General features: G+C 33.9%; 1 protein-coding gene and 1 long non-coding RNA gene across 49 annotated transcripts in view; both read right to left on the bottom strand.

Annotated features, from left to right (window-relative positions):
- The window catches only part of Rims2 (regulating synaptic membrane exocytosis 2), a 511,056-nt gene that overhangs the window by 143,789 nt on the left and 350,958 nt on the right, over window positions 1-16,309 (bottom strand).
- LOC134479902 (uncharacterized) lies at window positions 2,537-15,818 on the bottom strand. The gene is made up of 2 exons (XR_010053791.1): window positions 13,462-15,818; window positions 2,537-11,802 (listed from the first exon to the last, which is right to left on the bottom strand). It is a non-coding gene; the product is annotated as an uncharacterized LOC134479902 (long non-coding RNA).

Below are 16,309 nucleotides of genomic sequence, written 5' to 3'. Positions count from 1 at the left end.
TAAAAAAAGAAGTTTTATATCTCCCCTGCAAACCTCCCATTCTGTAGCTTGCATTTGGTCATTCCTCGGTCACAAGTGCTATACTCCTCAGTGCAGTCAATGGTAATTGAAGAGTGAATTCCTCTCTCAGGCAACAATCAGTACCACACTCCTAATATCAGCAAACCAGACTCTCCATTTAACCATAATCAGGTAAGTGATCACAGACAGAAAAAGTACCCTTCCTCATAATTGCTAGCTTCTATCAGTTATGCCTAGACTTTTGTTTTAGACTTAGCAAATACAAAGATCTTATAAAGAAAATGTTCATTGCCTTTTCTGTTCATTATAGCACAGCAAACAAAATATGTTCAGAAATCACAATAAAATATAAATTTAGGAAAACTCATAAGCGCTAATTTATCATTATGTAAAATTGTCTTTCAAATACTTCCAACACAATGAAATGAAACACAAATGAAAGAGTTTAAGTTCCTTAGGGAATGCAGTGTGGGAATTTATTAGGTGAGAGATTTATAATGACACTGTAAAAAAGATGGATCTTTCCAAAACAGGCCTGGATGAGCACATAGTCAAGCAGGACAGCTTTAGGGACAATCAGGAGAGACTGGACTCTGGTGTCTGTCTGAGGTCCTGAAATTAGTCCACTGAAGATCACATGATGGCTATACTGATGTCTAAGTGTTTTACTACTACTTACATTCAAAGCTCATCTGCTAATCTGTGCCTTATTAATAAATATTAATTTGCCTTACACAAATTTTCCTCTATCAAAAAAATGAATTAGTTCTATCACAATCTATAAATAATCAGAAAATATGTAAAAGTAACTAAAAATAGAATCCTGAATAATCTTTCCAGAGTGAAAGGATAAAAATATCAAATTATAACACTGTATACATAGGAAGCAATAAATTGACTAACAATTCTTTTATGAATTCTTTTATGAATTATTTACTATGTTTCAAACATAGAATTCATTAAAGTGCTATTTTGACACATTCTGAATGACTGAAATATCTGTGAATCTATCACACTTCCAAACATTTATTAAATGTGAAGAAGTCAACCAATTAGCCTTCTCAGCATACTTCCTATGTGGCAAACACAGTTTGTAACTGAACTATTTTATGTAGACGTACACTTTTTCTCAGAGGTAATTTCTAGTCATTAATGTGCAGATAAACTCACAAATAAATGTAAATTAAACAATTTAACATGTGTTTTCAATGTATAATAGTACTCATTGAATCTGCAGGGATCATAGCTTTCTTGTCTACAGTAAGATTGCAAATAAAAAATAAATTATTTATTGTCAATGATTATGTATCTTCCATTTATATTAAGAACATCTAGGGCTGGGCTTTGCCTAGCATATGTTGGGGCCGAGGTTCACCAAAAACAAACAAACAAACAAAAAGACCAGCTCCATTAAATTTATACCCTAAAACAAATCTAAAATGCATGCCTAAAAGGAGTATGAATGATTAAGCAGTAACTTCTGGACACTGTTCTGTACTCACAGCAGAGACCTTCATGTGACAAAGGGGAGAATATGATCACACACACTCCCAGGGGTCTCCATTTCTGGAGCCATCCATCACATTAGAAAGTGAACAATTCCTCACTAGGACATCTTATTGTGAAGTGGGATAAAGGAAAAAAGCAGATGCCATTCAAAATTCACTCAAACATTTACCTCATTCTCTAATCTTTATCATGAAAATTAGCATTTATTACTAAAGTGTTTATCACATTTGTTGTTGACATACTTTCTAAAATGGAAAAGTTGCAAAATGATCTAATTTTTGTATATTTTTAAAGGACAACTGAAAAGAAGAACAGTATATATTACTGGTAGACCCAAAACTTGCCTTTAGGGTTTTGGTTCATACACAGAGACACCTTTTCCAATATAACATTTTACTACAATCGATGTCTGATAACCAATTTTGATAACCCATGAAAGGTGGTCTTAATTTTAGTGGATAAAACTAAGAACTGAGCACTGATTTTAACACATAAACCATTGAAAGCCTAGATTTACCTAAAGATAAAGACTCCTAGCAAATCTTCCATAGAGTCCAGAGTTAAAGTCCCACATTAAAAATAGTACCTCTTTATATCCTTCATGTCTTTTAAAACCACAAAAAATTTTGATATGTATGTATTCCACATTTATTCTATTTTACTAGAATATCATACAACTAAAACTTTAATTTCAATTGTATTTGATTTAGACAATCAGTTTTCATGGTATAACTCATACCAAAACTTACAAGTGTCAAAACACAAAATTTAAATCATCATTCTGACATGAAGTACTCACCAATTTCCTTTACTGAAGAAGTATGTCCAAATAAAGGATATATAAGTATACATATATTTATATACATACATATACATTTATTTATATAGTATACACACATTTTGTATGTGTATGTACATTTTATATGTGTATGTATATAATAGTATATATTATGCAAATAAAGTGAAATTAAATCTTTGATTTATATTCTTTTAGCCAAACACTGCATGGGCTTGTGATCTTGACATAAAAATATAGGTTTATATAAAATATCAGGTTTGATGCCACGTAAGAGTTTATGAGCAAAGATAATCCACATCATACAATATAGTGAGGAAAATTAATTAGTCACTTTGTTTTTAGTGGTAGAAATCTAGCAGAGATTCTCGCTCAACAAGCAAGAGCTCTACAGAACTAAATCTTTATCTTGAGAGATACTTTTAAGAGGTATTTTTATTATATAAACCATAATACAAATTATTTTTACATCTGTATTTTTATATCTCTTTAAACATATTAAAAATTACGACTTTCCAATACACTGAGTCCAGTTAAGACTGCTAAACATAGTTTCATCTCCAGTGAATGTATTTAAATCCCTGAAATGACTTAGGTTTCATTTCATTTCACTTGACTTTCCATCGGCTCTCACACTGTGGACTTTCTGTGCAGTCAGCTTCACCAGCACTCCACTCTCCTTAGTAGCCCTTGTCACAATGGTTCAGTGCATGCTGCAACTACTTTTTAACTTGTTTACGTCACCAAAGATTCTAAGAGGACTATTGCTTTGTCTTTCCTATGAACTCAAATGATTCATTATTGGCATTAATGTTGGCATTGCAATAGACGGTAATAAATACTCATGAATGAACTATTTTGATTTATACTTTGATATATTTAAATTACAGGTTTTTCAGCTCAAAGAAAAATAAGCAAGCACATGAAAATACACTATCATTGTTCCTACACACAGCCATTTAAAATAATATAAAAAGTAAAAATGATTCAAGTATTTTAAAGTTGATAAAATGTTATTGTGCACTGATTTCTCTAATTACAAATTAAACGTTGTAGTGATTATTGAATAGGTCTTAGCAACTTTCATGTCTTTCCTCTTAAAATATGGGGATAGGGTTGGGGACTTGCTACGAAATCGAACTGTTGTACAAATTGAGGAGAAGAAAGCGAAACATTTCACCTCCTTGATAACATGAATGGTTTGAAGAGACACTTTCTGAGTCTGTGAGCTGTGCCGTCCCTTTTCTTTCCTGTAGTAGCCAGTAACTTCTGACTCCCTAAGTGGCAGAGAGATAATATTGTGGCACAACTCTCTCTTGGCATTTGCAAACTAAAAATAGGGATGCATAAAAAGACAAAGTGGGATATTTCTATTGAGCTTTCTTCAGTCCTGTTGAGAGAAGTGAGTGCTTCTCCATTAAAGTACCATCAAATACATAAAGCAGACATTCTCTTGTGCTTACACAGTAATTTTTCCTTTAAAGACACGAGGTTAATTTTATAAGTAAATCATGTTACACATTCATCATGTACTCCACACTGATCTGCACACTATAAAGTTCACATCAAAATGAGAGGTAAGGTACAAGGACACACACTTTAAAAAGCATGAAATGCAGTGTTTATAGTCTCATGCTTTCATGTGGTTTCCACCCTGACAAACCTGGCTCAGACTGGAGTTTCGGGGTCGGCAATGGTTTGTCATCACTTACTGTACCATTCGCCTTTCCCTGTTGGTCTTCCCATGTAACTTCTAGTACAAATTAAAAAAAAAGGATCAGTGCTTGTCAGAAACACAGATAATGCACATAACAAGACCTCAAACCTCAAAGAACCTTAAGAATTGGGATTAAAGAATCATTCTCCCAAATTCTACAATATGTAAGTTGTTAAAAATTTAAATGTAGAAATTGATATGGCTTGAGTTGTTTTTATTGAACTCAAGATCTAAAATTTTAAATTATGCTTTTTGTAAACCTTTAAATTTATTTTCAATAAAATGAATGAATTCAAGGTATGAAGAAAATAATTAATGATAGCTTAAATAATTAAATGATAGCTTAATAGAGAATAACCATTACTTTGTTGATTCAAAAATGTGAATTTATTTTAGAAGTAAAAATTATTAGGAACTGTTTTATTGTGGTAAAATATTTCTATGCAACTTTAAAGATTTTTAGTACATATGAGAAAAAATTAGTTTCAACATATAATAAAATAGCTATTTAGTTTGCTACTCTATTCATTACCTGGTAAGAAAACTAATATGCTAAGAAATATTTCAGTCAATCTAGCAATAAAACAGGGCAGAAGCAATTCTTGACATCATGAACATAGGTTACTTGGCATATCCAATGGCCTAGAAGAGCCTGCAGATTGGTATAACTTTCTTCATTCCGTAAGTGTTAAGCATCCATTATAATGTAGGCATGTGCACAGGGACAAAGGACACAGCAGAGGACAAAATAGGTGCCTCCATGATCATGAAGGTTCTAGAAGGCATGTAGCTTACTGGTAAAGAGCTTGTGGCCTGAACATGGAAGCACAATGACTTAGAGAAAACTGCTAAACAGACAAAGTAAGCAAGAAGGAAATGCATGTCTAAAGCACGATGACATTTTGGAGTATAGTCAGAAAAGTCCTCTCTAAGTAGGCTAGTCTTGAATAAAGAACCTCAGAGATTAAGGTCATTCAGGAGAAAAGGACGTTACATGTAAGAATAGTCAAGTGTAAACATTTTAAGTTAGAAGTATGTCCAGAGAAACCGAGAGGTCACTGTGGATGAAGCAGAGTGGACACAAGCTAGATGAAGAGGAAAAGAGATAGAGTGATGGACAAAGGGATAGCAACTTGTTGGGCAAATACTAAAATGTTCCTCTCAACCACTAAATCTCAATTTTGCATTACTTCTTTCTTTTAAAGTAATTTGACTTTGAATTTATTTATGAACTTATAGATGTTAAAGGGCTTGTTCTCTCCCTTTTTATTACTTTATTTCTAGTCCAACAGTTGTCCCCCCTATTCCAACCTCTTACAGTTTCTCATCACACTCCTCCTCCTCCCATGGGGGAGAAGCACTAGTTCTTTCTTTTTTCTTTTTTCTTTTTTTCTTTTTCTTTTTTTTTTTTTTTTGGACCTGGGGACCGAACCCAGGGCCTTGCGCTTGCTGGCAAGTGCTCTACTGCTGAGCTAAATCCCCAACCCCAGCACCAGTTCTTAAAAGCAACCCTGGGTCCTGCTAAGACTGAACCCCCAGTGAACTAGATTGTTGGGGGCAGGGCGGCAATGGGGGGAGGATGGGGAGGGGAACACCCATAAAGAAAGGGAGGGGGAGGGATTAGGGGAATGTTTGCCTGGAAACCGGGAAAGGGAGTAACACTCGAAATGTATATAAGAAATACTAAAGTTAAAAAAAAAAGCAACCTTCTTATCTTCTTTTTTAAAAATTTATTTATTGCATGTGTATTTATTGCATTGTGTCTTCCCATACACAATGTTCCTGTGTGCACATGCTAACACACACACATGCACTCACAGAGAGAGAGAGAGAGAGAGAGAGAGAGAGAGAGAGAGAGAGAGAGAGAGAGAGAGAGAGAATTAGAACATGCATGGAAGTCAGGAAAACTTTTTTTTTCTTTTTTTTTTTTTTTCGGAGCTGGGGACCGAACCCAGGGCCTTGCGCTTGCTAGGAGGAAAACTTTTAAGAGTCAGTTTTATGTTTCTACTATGGACTCTCTGGCTATGTCTTTATTCACATTCCTCTACACAGTGGTAAACCATTGCTACTATGCACATGTTAGAACAAATGAAACTCAAGACTGATGATCAAAATGTGAATGCTTCACTCCTTCTTTAAAAGGGGAACAAGAATACCCTTGGCAGGGAAGAGAGAGGCAAAGATTAAAACAGAGACTGAAGGAACACCCATTCAGAGCCTGCCCCACATGTGGCTCATACATATACAGCCACCCAATTAGACAAGATGGATGAAGCAAAGAAGTGCAGGCCGACAGGAGCCGGATGTAGATCGCTCCTGAGAGACACAGCCAGAATACAGCAAATACAGAGGCGAATGCCAGCAGCAAAGCACTGAACTGAGAACGGGACCCCCGTTGAAGGAATCAGAGAAAGAACTGGAAGATCTTGAAGGGGCTCGAGACCCCATATGTACAACAATGCCAAGCAACCAGAGCTTCCAGGGACTAAGCCACTACCTAAAGACTATACATGGACTGACCCTGGACTCTGACCCCATAGGTAGCATTGAATATCCTAGTAAGAGCACCAGTGGAAGGGGAAGCCCTGGGTCCTGCTAAGACTGAACCCCCAGTGAACTAGACTGGTGGGGGGAGGGCGGCAATGGGGGGAGGGTGGGGAGGGGAACACCCATAAGGAAGGGGAGGGGGAGGGGGGGAGGGGGATGTTTGCCCGGAAACTGGGAAAGGGAATAACACTCGAAATGTAAATAAGAAATACTCAAGTTAATAAAAAAAAAAGAAAAAAAATTGCATAAAATCTCACCATACATAAAGCTGTCTCTTTACCTACTAGTCTTCCTATGTAACAGAGCATTCCCATTTAACAAAGCTGGTCACGATTATTACTAAGGGAAAATCAGATTTGTAGAATGTAAGTTAATTTGTCTATTATTTTGAACTAATGTATCAATATGCTCTAAATGAGTTAGGAATCACTAAGGAGATAAGTTTCTCTTAGTAAAATACTTTCATTTTCCCGAAGATTCCAATTAATCATTTCACTGTTTAGAATTCAGTCGTGGATCTAAATTTTACAGTGTTATTAAGCTGACATATTGTTAAAATTTAATCATTTCGAGGTATGAAAATCCTAAATTATTACTTTATTTTAGTATTTATAGTGTGTAGATGAGATAACTTAGTATTGACTTAATAAATTAAGTAATTTGAAGCAGATAAGTCTCGAGGATTTAACTATGAGGTGAACAATGTCTGCAAAGCTACTGTATTCCAGGTAGCCTCATCACAACAGATAATTTTGTATCAAAATTGATCTAAAGAGCACAGACTTCTATATTAGCTAGATTTTGCTCAATGTGCTTTAATGTGCTCTAATACATATCACACAGCACACAGACTCTATACAGCACACAGGAGACTTCTAATTAGTAAGTATGAGAACAAAATATTTATCCTAGGTTAACAAGTAATTTCAAATACCTGAATCTACTAAGTTTCACAGTTGCATGCTGGCAACAGGAGAAATGTGTTATTTCTTATTCTCAGATGAACTAGCCTTCAGATAACCTAACTCAGGGCCTGGAGATCTTGTACACTTTGAAGACAAAGCTTTGAACACAAGTCCTAAAATGTAGAGCTTGCTTAGTACCCAAGTGTACGGGTGTCGAGCAGAAGACAATCCCAGTGCTCCAGTTAATTGTAAAGAGGCTTTAGATTTTGTTGACTAGGTTCTCACTATGTAGTCCTAGTACTGTGCTGACCAGTTTGGTCTCAAATATACAGTGATCCTTCTGCCTCAGACTCTCAATCCTAGAATTAGAGTGAAACTCTGTCTCAAAGAGCTAAATCAAAAGGACCCCATGAAACAGGTGAGATGGGGGCATTCATTCATCCACACCAAAAAACCTCCCTAACACGAAACTAATGTCAAATTTCTAAAAAAAGATGCTTTACAAATTATATCAAGAAAGTCAATGATGTGGATCTGAACAGCAGCCACGAAAGTCATGCATTCAATGGACTACTTTCCTAAACCTAATTAGTTACCTAAGCATTTGGAAGTACAGATAAGATCATATGAGAAAAGGAGAAGACAGTCATGATACGGAAACAGAGGTTAGAAACTAGAAAATGTGTGCTCACAAGGACTTAATGCCACACAAGTAGATATCGGGATGTCTTATTCTTTCTCTTATTGTAGCCTCTATCCTTCCTTGAGCCATAAAATATCAGCATATACTCTAAATAGTATATGCTTTGTTTGCTTAACTTCCAAGTCCAGCTTGTTCACGGTCACCAAGCTTTTCCATAAACATAAGTGTGATTGAGCACCCATCCTGCTCAAAAGTATATGCTAGAAATTCATGATATATAAAGTATTTTCGACTCTTGTATCAACATTGGCTATGTTGTCATTTTATATACACAGGGAAGTAATGCAGTATGAACTCCACACTGAAATCTATGCCTGTACAGATATAAATCATTTTTTTGAGATTAAGACAGTTATTCACAATCCCTTGCATTGAAAGCATTTGTAAGAACACAGAAAGGCAGCAAAGCAAAGATCATAGTCAACATCCTCATGTATTCTCATCAGCTTAAATATTACCCAGTTCCTAGAAAGCAGGCCAAAGCAAGCAGCTGTATGAGTGAATTCAACAGTATCTACTTCTTCCCCTCACCCTGCCTCTCTTCTGTCTTTCCTTATGTCGTTCTTTCCTCCATCTATGCGTTTTTCATTTCTTTCTTATTTACATTAGCTAAATATGAAATTCCAAAGACAATTTTACATTAAAAATTATACCCAAGAAACAAAATATTTTTATATACAACTCACTGTACATTTTGGGAGGGATTTTATAAAATGTTATGCTATACAATAATACATCACTGATGGCCAATTAAACTGTGTGATAACTTTCTAAAATAATGTATCATTAAACAATAATAAGATAATAAGTAATTAGAATCAAAAATGCTTGGGACATCAGTTTCTATCAACCACATTTCCAAAACCACCAAGTTTCAATTCAAATCCTCTGTGGTATCTTATTTAACACAAGAGGAAGCTGAAGCATAGTGAAATTAAGTGACTTGCCAAAGTTCACAAAGTCTGAGAAGGAAACGTAAGATGAAGACACAAGAAGTTGACTGGCAGTGCATCTGTAGGGAGTATTGAAAAGTAATAATGGACTGAAAAATCCTGATAAATTGTGTGCCAAAAGCATTCTAAAGCTCTCTACACTTTCAAATACATAGCTAAGCATGTATAAATAACATCAATGAATATATTGAAATCATAAAATAACATGCTTTAATAGTCCATCCATTCATTTCTACTGTGTTATATAGTCTTTTATCTGGAGCATAGCACCAGTAACGAACTATCAAACTATAGTGTGTGTGTGTGTGTGTGTGTGTGTGTGTGTGTGTGTGTGTGTAACAGTAGAGTTCATTCAGTTTGATGGTCATAATCAAATATGACTTTAAATCTAAAACTCATGCTTTCAGAGTATCCAAGGTTCACACAAGAAATTATAATTTCTAGAATTTTATATTATATAATTACAAATTATTTAATTATAATATGTCTGAGAAATTATACTAATAGCTAATGCTAATATAGTACTGACTATATGAAAAACTTATTTGAAGCAATTTAAATATGCTAAATTATTTCAAAAAGAAAATGTATACTAAATCTAAAGGGCAACAAGGTTACAACAGAACAGTTTTCATCCTAGATAGCTCATACTCTAGACCAAATTTTTCAGAATCCTTCTGTGCATAATTTGATTTTCTACACTTACTTCCCATGAAAATTTGTAAGTGATAATAGCACAGGCTGATCCTTCAACAATAACTGTATTTCAATGCTTTAGAAAATCTAAATACTTTGCAATATTAAAACAAGTTGTTAGGAAATGGCAGAATATGAAGTAATAAGATGGTTGAGAAAAATGTGTGGAAAACCTACACAGAAAACAAACCTATTCAAAACAGCTCTCGTAGTAAGTTGTCTGTGTGTATTACTAAATATTAACAAAATATACAAAGCTAAACAACAACACCATAATAAAATATAATACCAGATAGCTTGACCTGAGTAATAGGCTAAAAAACCCTACAGATCCAAATACTAGATTAAAATGAGAAATTACCTACAAACCATTCAAAGTTCTCATCATTCAAACTGTTGTTCATTAATAACTAATGCTAGGCTTAGTTATATCACATGGAGGACCATTATACATAAAGTATTACTCTTTATGCTGATAAAAATGTTTACAGTGATGCAAGGGCAAATAAAAAGTTTGCAAAGAGTAAAAAGAGCCAATATGCATTAAGGACAGGAAGCTTTGTGTACAGGAAAAAAGGAACTGGGAAACCTGAAGAGTCTGAAGTAGCCTTGCTTAAGGAGACATCAAGGTAAGAGAGGACAGAATAAGCCATCACAGTTGGAGGCCTTTGACCCAGTGACCCCATGGGAACAGATCCCACTTAATACTTAGATGTTCATCAAGCCAATATGGCAGTATGTGTTCACAACTTATGCAGTCAAATAATGGAATGAACTTGAAGATGTACTTTTTCAGTTATACTTAAATATATATAAAAATTTTCTTTCATGGGTTCTAAGAAACATCAGAGAAGTCAATAAATATGTCATACACACACAACTCTTGAGTGTCAGTTAAAGTTCCATTTTATGTGATGTGCTCTAATTTTAGCTATATTTTCACATTACTCCCACCTTTTAAATCATATGACAGAACAGACATTAATAATTATCAGTGTTATGAAAGGGTCGTTCATCCCCAAAGGAGTATTGACTGACAGGTTGAAAACACTTTTTCAGATAAAGGCCATATTAATTAAGCTATTGAAATACTAAGGTGTTCATGTCTTTATTTAGCTCAATAACAAAAGGTCAAATGTTATAGTACTAAAAGATTTCTAATATTCATGGGATCATTCAAATGCTGACATTGCAAACAAATTTGTATAGATATTTTGGATTATTAATTATTCCAAAACACAAGTCGGATAGTTTGAATTAAGTTTTGGTAAACTCTGGATTTAAGTCAGTTGCCTTTTTATTTGTCTCAGCAACAAATTAATCCATGTATATAGAGTAGTAATTCCACAAATGTTTTCTACTTATTACTTATATTTATCATTTGTTATTGTCAAATTTCCCATTGTTTCATTCTAAGAGTTTATTTTAAATAGTGTTATTTTAAAATAAATTCAAAATTGAAAATGTCTATATTATATTTTAAAATTCATAATATATTACCACTATTTTCTTCAGAATTTTGGAATTTAATGTGATCAAAAAAATAAATCTCAATTTCAATCTGTACATTTCAATAAAATAGGAGTCTTAGCATCAATAAGTTACTTTTGTGTGTGTGTGTGTGTGTGTGTGTGTGTGTGTGTGTGTGTGTGTGTGTGTAGGAGGGGGGAGGGAAAGAGAGAGAGAGAGTGAGTGTGTCCACATGCAGTGCTAGGCAACTTCTAAGCCATTGAGCTGCATCATCAGCCTATGGTAAAATATTAGAGATTAAATAAGTAGAAATAGATACAAACAAGTATTTTTTACCACTAAATAACAAATTGGGACTAAGACTTTCTAATTTAATGAATTATATTTATACACATTATAAATGTCAGTACAGAGAGACACATACATAATTTTAGACTTGCCTTTTTTCCCATTATTAGGTAAGCTTGATGTTTCTTCCCTGTTGTCTTTAACATTGAAACCAGACAACAATAATTAATAATTAAGGTCATTAGCAAGCCAAATCAAAACACTCCAAAAAAGAATGAACCATGCACTGCAGAAATAGATACATGCATTTAATATGACACCCCACACTGCACACATTAAAATAAGGTCTATACAATCTATGTTCCCTATTCTATAGAGTCATCAAAGTAACCAGACAGAAGAGGCATTGTGTACTAGACTTATGTGCTGGGAAGTTTTGTTTTGTTGCGCTATGATACCACATAATGTACTTAACTAATTTCTTAAGAATGAGTCACTAGTGACAAGATGGTTTTTAAAATGCAAATGTAAAATGTAAACTGGTTCTTTATGTTAAGGGGTAAAACAAAAGTGACACTGATTCGCAGAAGTCACCAAGTAGTACTACTAACTCTAAAATTATCTTGGAAGCCAATTCCTGTGAGACTCAGGACACGAGTAGATTAGCATTGAGACATGAAGGACAGGAAAACAGAAACATTAGCTCCTCAGTCCAATGAAAAGGACGTTACTCTATAGCAGTCCACAAAGTTTTAACTCCATTCAGTCAGGAAAATGAAAGGCATTTGAAATTCTAGAAGTGATAATATTTGATATTCAGAATGGAATACAAATATACATTTCTTTAACAAGCAATTAAGATCGCCTTTTTATTCCATTGTTAGATATATACTGATGATTTCTCTACCTGATAAATTAGGAAGTTACTGATTACTAGCAGCAAGACATAATGTCCTTTTGTTTTAAAAACTACAAATAAGGTTCAGAAAATGGATCCATGAAAATATAAATGGACACAGTATATACAAGGAGATTATTTTCTTAGAATGATAAAAAGAAGTGGAGGGGGACAGAAAACCTAACTTTAAAACTCATAAATACAGTCATATATTAAGAGAAATGACCAGCTAAATACTTAACAAAAATAGGCTTAAAATTATTCTGCAGTTTTCCCAGAAAGCTAAAATTCAAGACAATTTAAAAAATATTAGGATCCAATTCAGAGGTTCAAATAAATATAAGGATAATTCAATAAAATTACATAAATGTATTTGTGGGTATCTAATATTTTACCTTGACAGACACTGATAAAAACATCCAATTAGCTTATGATTACAAAATTCAAGAGAAGAAACTGTGTGGCCTCCACAGGTCAGCCACCACAGAGAGGAACGGCTGCCACAGTAATCGGCTACAGCAATAATGAGTTCAGACAGGGATAGGGAATCCAGAGAAAATTCTTGTTTAGTAAATGATCTAGTGGGAAAATATTCATAGTTTATTAAATGTTAAGGAAATCTGTTCTGTATGATCTTAAATTTTCCCTCTCCTAGTTTTGAAACCCTGAAACCAGAAGCTAGAGTCCCATTAATTCAGGGAGGCATAAGGGAAACATTTTCTAGTAGCTAGCTCATGAAGGTTATTTATTAAGAGGTAAAAGAAACAACCAGAATGTAAATGAACAACCAGCTTCATAAATGATGTATATATTTAGGCTGAAGGCATTCCCTATAATTTTAGTTTGTTTTAATCATTAAAAGAGAATATTCAAATAATTGACTAAATTAAACACCCTGAACTTGACTAGATTCTTTTACTTTAAGACAGTAACTTATTTAGAAGACAATCAGACAGACCTGCCTTGACCTCGTCTCCCTCCTTTTCCACCCCCTCTTCTTCCACACGCCCAATTTCTTCAGTAACTTCTGTATTTGCAGAAGTAAGAGAAAAAGATAAGTCCATGAATCTGGTTGTTAATTTTAAACAAACAAACAAATAAGCAGACAAATAATTGTTAATGAAATAATGGGTGCTTCTAAAAAGGAAAGTAGCTAACATGTTGCATTTCTGACATGCTCTAGAAAGCAGATTGTTTACTGTAAACAAATCATCACAGTTGGTAGTGGTACTGACTTGGAAAATAGAAACCGTGACCCTCTAGAAGATTTAAGATATGTGGGAGGCACAATTCCATAGGAGGCACAATAACATAGTAGGTGTATTATTTGAAACACTATACATCAATTTTCTTCTAAGAAGAAAACCATGACACTATAAATTCCAATTTTTACAAAATTAAAGTAATAATTTTTACAAAATAATAATCAAAATCAATATTTAAGAAGATAATAGTAAAGATGCTTTATGGTGGCTGAGTACATTGTACTTTATCATTCTAATTTTGGAGGTTTATGGCAAAGAGTATGAAAAATATCAACTTCAAGATCAAAATAAATAATATGTTAAACTAATTAATTACTAGACAATATAAAATAATTACTCAAAACCATAGAGTCAAATTAAATTTTCTCGTGTTTTAGTTACTAAAGATAGAATAAATGATTCAACTGTGTTTACACCAGAAATGCCGTAAATGGCATGACCTTTCAACCATGCAGCAGAAAGTCAAACATTAAGACTACCAGCCAGTAGTCTACCTTTACCTTCGCTCAGAGGTTGAGGATCTACAGGAGAGGTAATCACTATCTCCTTTAATCCTGAAAAATTTACAGGTTCGTGGATCTCTGAAGCCTCAACATGGCTGAAAATGCGGCTACAATCAGCCACTACCATTAAGTAATACAAAATAAAACCTCTTCCACACTGTTCTTCTGTGAAATAAAAACTGGAAAATCACCATTAGAGACGTGAATGAAACTTGCTAAATATTAGTGGTTTTAATGAATTGCTTTCTACCTAAGACAAAAACCAAAATGAAGAAATAAAATAGTAAAGTGAGTGTTCTTAAATGTCTTTAAATCATTTAACCCAAATTTTCCTCCAGTAGTAAGGTTTCTTTTCTTTCATATCTAGCACTGCATAGCATGAAGCTATCCACACCTAAACAGACTTTCACTATAAAAGACATTAAAATGAAAACCTGACATGTTTTTGAGGAGAGAAAAGCTGCACATTATTGAGTTCTCCTTATGAAAGCAATTCAAAGGCACAGCATTTAGTTTTATGGAAATAGTCAACTGCTCCAGCAATGCCACCGATGTGTTTTTATCAAACAGGAAAAGAAAGCATCATCCTCATGAGTACTGTGTTGTGGACTCAGGATACAGGAAAGCAGAAGCTGCCATGGAGCTGATAATTGTTCACTCACAACTCCTAAGAGCAGAACTTAAATCAACAAGTTTTCTAAGACAATAAAACATATAAAGAATGACAGGTTTTAGTGGTAATCTATATTCTATTGAGGTATCTTTTCAATTTATAAGACAGCATTTCCTTTTCAACTCAATAAACAATTGTTCCACTTCTACAGTTGCTGGAGACTCAGTAGTAAACCACATGGTCCACAATGTCAAAATGCTAAAACCAGCAGAGGTTTATTACTCTAGCAAACACATGGCAGTCCACGTACTGCAGCTCAGTGTACTTGTCTTAAGGCATAAAGCAGTGTGTGATAATCAATGCATACAACTGTCATATTTATCCATGATATACTCCAAGCAGACCTGCTACAACATGAAACACAAAACAGGAAACACAAGCCCAAAATCACTACCTAACTCAGTAACTTACATAGAAAGTGAAATTTAATAATAAAAAGATCATCAGAAAAACATAAGATGAGAATATAACCAGACTATATATATATATATATATATATATATATATATATATATATATATATATATATATATATCCTCAATGGCATAAACACACTCTGCAATTGATATCTCCGGTTACAGTCTTAGTCAAAAATCCAGAAAAAGTTTTAGAGTAAATTAAATATTTTTATAAGAACAAATATTGTCTAGTTATTTAAAAGAAGTTTAAACTCTGCACTCTTACTTGACTCAACATTTAACTCTTTAGTGTTATTTCATAGAAAATAAAATTTGAATACTTTATTAGAATATAGAAAACAAAAACAATTAACTGTATGTAAAACCATGTATGAAAAGACATCAATTGCAGTTGGATTTATTTTTGCTTGCACTGCCCCCAAAAGGCTTTCAGCACAAAACAAACCCTCCCTTATGTACAGACCTTCATAAGGTTCTATCTCCTTGACTCCATTGTCTAGGGAAAACAAAATAAAAAGAAAGCAAAGGGGGGAAGAACCAAAGCACAGGGGTCAAAAATAACAGAAAATTTCAAAGTAATAGAATATATCATCTATTAAAGAAAATGAAAATAGTAATTTGGCTACACACACACACACACACACACACACACATATATATATATGCATGTATGTATATACACATACACACACACATATATATGTATATATACACATATTTTCAAAAGGTTACTAAGTAGAGGAATTGTGACTTAAAAGATGTTAAAAATTGTCCTGTCCTGTTATCCATGCCTTTGGAGAGCCTGTAGCTGAGATTTACAGCTGCTTGAGCCATGTGCTCAAGTGTGTGGGCTTTTCATGTAGCACAACTGTTCCAAGCATCAGTACAACATGCAGCTTTCTGTGTGTTCCGGCTACCTTTCGCTTCCACTCCAGATTTGAGAAGG

This window comes from Rattus norvegicus, chromosome 7 (genome assembly GCF_036323735.1).
Source record: "Rattus norvegicus strain BN/NHsdMcwi chromosome 7, GRCr8, whole genome shotgun sequence".
Taxonomy (NCBI): Eukaryota; Metazoa; Chordata; class Mammalia; order Rodentia; family Muridae; genus Rattus; species Rattus norvegicus.
This window is presented reverse-complemented; position numbering and strand designations above follow the sequence as displayed.